Source organism: Pseudophryne corroboree, chromosome 5 (assembly GCF_028390025.1).
Source record: "Pseudophryne corroboree isolate aPseCor3 chromosome 5, aPseCor3.hap2, whole genome shotgun sequence".
Lineage (NCBI taxonomy): Eukaryota > Metazoa > Chordata > Amphibia > Anura > Myobatrachidae > Pseudophryne > Pseudophryne corroboree.
Genome location: NC_086448.1, coordinates 469,951,225 through 469,956,359, shown reverse-complemented (window position 1 = coordinate 469,956,359; position 5,135 = coordinate 469,951,225). Strand labels below are relative to the sequence as shown.

Sequence of the window (5,135 nt, the reverse complement as noted above, 5' to 3'; positions counted from 1 at the left end):
TTGTTGAAGGGAAAGAATGGCGCTGGGATATTAAAAGTGTGGGCAAAGGAAAAATGCAGAACACCATTTTATATCAGGGATCCCGATGTGGATCAGATAGAAGGATGGGGACCACATAATGAATTATATAAGAACCTGAATGGACTGATCATATTGTGTGAAAAAGTATTAATAAAATGAAAATAAATATGATTAAAAATAATAATGATAAATAAAATTGTATATGGGAAAAGGGGAAAGGGGAAAGCAAGATAGAATGCTGACGAGACCAAGGTAGGAGGATATAGTTAATGTGATTGGATAAGTGGAAAAAAGGGACAGAAATAATGCATCCTAGGATGTGTGGTGTGAATGGAACTGGGGTATTAATGGTGCATGCTATGACGTGGTTTGAAGTGCCGGGAATTATAAAGAATGTGTGAGTGGAATTGGTAGTGTTGTGTAAATGTGTACAGTGGTGAGCTATAGGAGTGGAATGAAGTGTGAGGGGAAACGTGGATAACTAACTGAAGGAGTGATCAATAGGTTCGGTGAAAGTTATATTTGGAAGGGAATAAAATTGAAAGTTAAACATTATGAAAAAATGAAAAAAATAAGAAAAGGGAACAAAAAATGAAAAAATTCAATAAAATGGGATAATGAATGAGATGAACAAGCAAAAAAAGTGAATAAATAACAAAGATTATGCAGTGGAAGTAATACGTCTCATGTTTTGTATCATTGTATGGATGATGCTGAATTGATGTAATTTGTGAGCACAGCCAGCATTAATTAATTAGGATGCATGGGTGGGCAGATCAGATGACAGCTAATTAGTGAATTATGCATATAAGCATAACGTTTTGCATTTTAGGAAAATTTAGGAAAATATATGAAAAATTATATAAACATATGTATCTAGAACCCCGACGTAAGTAGGGGGTAAAATGTGAGGTAGATGTGATTCGGGAAAGAGAAAAAATCCTCTGTGAAAAAAAGATGGTGTATGGTACAAAGGCAGTGTCACCAGGTTACAATAAATGGTGTGCCATGGTATACGCATTGTGAAACACATGAGGAGAAATTGTGATGAAAAGGATGGTGTAGAAAGGGGAATTGTGAATTAAATTGGAAAATCTCCAGGGGGATGGAATGATGGCGGTGGGAGAAGATAACTGTGATGGGGTGAGAAAAAATGAAACAGGTGAGGGCTGGGTAAATAACTGTTATTGGATTCTACGCAGATTGGGAAAGGGGGACATGGTGAGGGTAGTGAGGGAAAAGGGGGCAAGTAAAAGGTGTGATAGGTAGTGCATTGTGGTTACGTTGTGAAAAAGTGCTGTGTATGTGTAAATGGATGAAACTGATTGAGGAAACCAGTAGCTCACAGAAAAACAGCATAATTTATATTTTCAGTTAGACCGGAGGGCTTGAGACTATTGAGGCAAAAGATCCATTTGCTCTCTTTCTTATAAAGTTCCTTAGTAATGTCTCCTCCTCGTATGCCCAAATGAATGCGGTCTAGGCCAAAGGCCTTGAATTCTTTGAAGGATCCTTTGTGGTAATAGTGAAAGTGCCTGGCAACCGAAGTGAGCTGTTTCATACGTGCAATATCTTTTGATGCATTGCGAATATTGCCCAAATGTTCCAGGACCCTCTCTTTCAATTTACGTGTGGTCATGCCAATGTATTTGAGATTGCATCCACAAGTTATGCAGCAAATCACAGCTTGAGTATTGCAATTGAAGAAATGTTGTAACGTTATTGTTTGACCATATCTGTCGATGACGGTATTGGTTTGTAATATCTGTGGGCACGATTTACATTGTCCACAAGGAAAGGCGCAAGTAAAAGATGTTTTTTAGGTGTCGAAGTAACAAAATGGCTCCGGACTAACTGATCTTTGATGTTCTTGGATCTGCGCCAACTCATCTGCAATGGAGAATTCAGGAAAGGGGATAGATTGGGATCCAGCTGTAAGATGGAAAGATGTTTAGTAATAGCATTCTTCACTCGGGACAGAAGGTCCCTATGAATCTAATGGTGTCATCTTGCTTAATGACTTATTTTTTCTTCCCAAAAATTAGGCTATCCCTCTTGACTGTTGCAGTGGCTGAGTATGCTCGTTTAAGTGAGCATTTACTATAGCCTCTAGCTAAGAGGTGATTGGTGAGTTCTCTGCTCTTGATTTTGAAGACATGATCCTCTGAGCAGTTATGTCTCAGCCTGAGATACTCCCCTTTGGGAATATTTTCAATAGTCGGTGGGAAATGTGAGCTAGTTTGAAAAAGGAGACTGTTGGTTGCTGTCTCCTTGTGATATAATTCTGTTTCCAAGAAACTTGTATTAGATTTGTAAATATTGAGGTCAAGAAAGGGGACCATCTCAGAACTAATGGTGTGTGTCAATGTAATATTGAGATCGTTGGTGTTCAGGAGTTTGATAAAGTCCATGAGAAGGCCTCTTTCTCCGTTCCAAATAATGAATATATTATCGATATATCTCAACCACAATATCACATGCGTAGTATACTCCTCATTGATGGTATTGAAGACATGGAGATGCTCCCACCACCCCAAAAAGAGATTTGCATATGTTGGTGCGCAAGCAGCGCCCATTGCTGTACGCCTTACTTGTAGGAAAAACTGGTCTTGAAAGACAAAATAATTTTTTGGAAAGAACAAAATTGAGTAACTTCAGAAGGAAATCTGAAAAATCTTTTGCTCGTCCTTGATCCAGGTAGTATTTGTCCGCTGTGAGGCCTTGATGGTGATTAATACTTGTGTAAAGTGCTTCTACATCTAGAGTCACTAGGAGAAAATTGCTCTCAAAATTTATGTCATGGATCTTTCGTAATAAGTCAGATGTATCCTGCAAGTAGGAGGGTAAATCATGAACAAATTTGCGTAGATGTAGGTCCAGAAATCGACTTGGTTGCTCCAAAAGTCCGCCATTACCTGACATTATTGGTCTGCCAGGTGGGGTATGAGCATTCTTATGAATCTTAGGCAAAAGATAGAATGTTGGTGTTTTTGGATTCTGGACAGTAAGATATTGTAGTTCTTGTTTCGTGATGGTACTTTGGGCAGCAGCTTCCTGTAACAGGATGTTGTAAGCATTCAGAAATCTTGTAGTTGGATCGCTAAGAAGCTTTTTGTAGCATGAAAGATTGTACAATTGTCGATGTGCCTCGGTAATGTACATTTCTCGGGGCCAAAGAACAATATTGCCACCTTTGTCAGATGATTTTATAATTATATCATGCCAAGTTCCCATTTATTGAAGTGCTTTTCTCTCTTTAAATTTGAGATTATTTGGAAGAGTGGTGGAGGCCAGTTTTAGTTTGAACATAGATGTCATCAAATTCTTTGGACACTCGGTTCAAAAAGACCTTGATCTCTGGACTGGTATTGTCAGGAGGGAAGAATGATGATTTGGGTTTGCATTTCGGTCTGTAGGTAGTTATTTCATCAGTGTTAGATTCCATTTGAAGTTCCTCTAATTCCTGGATAGCGTGGAGGTCATCTATGGACAGTTCTGAATCTGCCTGTCTGTATTGTTGTTTTGCAAAAAATTTCTTGAGGAGAAGCTTCCTCCCAAATAATCTCAGATCCTTTTCCCAGGAGAATCTATTAAAAGATCTAGATGGAGAAAAGGAAAGTCCCTTTGCAAGTACTTCCATGTGGACGGGGGAGAGAAACCTATCAGATAAATTAATGACCTGTAGTTTGGAGGAATTATCAGGATCTATCGCACTGTCTTCCTCTGCCGGGCTGGATATCGGGCGGTCCTTGGTTTGTCCCAATCTTGATTGCGTCTGTCGTTTCTTCTTTCCTTCTCTCCCGGTTTTCCTTGATTTCTTATACGGCCCCTGGGCCTTGAACCTCAGCCTAAAAAACGTGGGGAGAAATCCTCAACTTCTTCCTGATTGTACTTGGTATTTTCAAAAGTTTCACTGGCCGAGTCTCCACTATTGGAGGACTCAAAATCTGAGAGGGTAGGATCTTCCCTCAGTTTTCTATTCCTGTTGGGGAGTATGGGATTCCAGAGGAGGGTTGGTGGAGTCTGCACAGGATCTCTCAGTATAGATGCTTGGTACTATATATAATGTAAGTTAAAGCTATAGCTCTAAATAAAACCAACATATGGCCATAACGCAAAACAAATAATTAGTATTTGGCACTAGGTTGGCGGTGCTCCCAGAGATAGTTCAGTAAACTGGTCTAGGGAAAGTGTATTGTTCTTGTATAGTACAAGAGCCAAAAGGAAAAGAAAGACTATATGTCTTTTCTGGGGCACACTTTTATTGTAATTCAGGTGGTCTTGTAATGTTTAAAATGTAACTTTTATTGTTGGTCCTCTAAAAAAATGGCTATAAGGCAAAGGGCAAAGTAACAGTAATATTTAACTGGCAATTATCATAGGATTTTGTCTATCCCAAATGTAAATTAATTAATTAGAGTTAGGTGATATAAATCAAACTTAATAGCTCCGTTGGGCGAGATTATATGTGTGTCTCTAATGTTGAAGTAGATAAATACAATAGGGCATGTAAATTACCTTCTTCCACAAAAAAAAAAAAAAAAATTCTATTATTAACATACAAAATATTGGTAATGAAAATAACAATGTAACGGAAGAAAGGAATATTAAGTCCGATAAGCCGGACTCCACACTATTAATGGGTAAATTGTGATTGTCACAAACTGAAATAGAAAATAATATTTTGGTTCCAGGTCTCGTGTCCTGGGTTTCGATATAAATACCTGCAGTACCAAGTATTCCCTGGTGGTCTCCCAACCAGGTACTGACCTGGCCCACAGTGCTTGGCTTCCAAGATCAGACGAGGTTGGGCATACTCAGTGTGGTTTGACCGCAGGTAGGTATATCCTGCTTAGATGGTACCTGGAACCAAGTATCGTGCTCTGAGAAATCCCCAAGTGTTTTTGATGAGATTACTGGATGCTCTTAAGTCCAAACACTGGCAGCCTCTGCTATTCCCTGATGGTTTCCAAATTCCAGAGGCTTCCACGGCCCTCTGGACTGAAGTTCAAAAAATTTGAGTGATACGAATGTAATTGTTCTTCATCAGTATTGTTGACCTTGGATGAATAAATAAGTAGATAGCACAAGTGTCTATTTAAAGTCAATGGGGA

At 38.9% G+C, this 5,135-nt stretch overlaps 1 pseudogene; it reads right to left on the bottom strand.

The window, feature by feature from the left end:
* Window positions 1-4,742: 4,742 nt before the first annotated feature.
* On the bottom strand, window positions 4,743-4,860 carry LOC134930010 (5S ribosomal RNA; annotated as a pseudogene).
* Window positions 4,861-5,135: the final 275 nt, after the last annotated feature.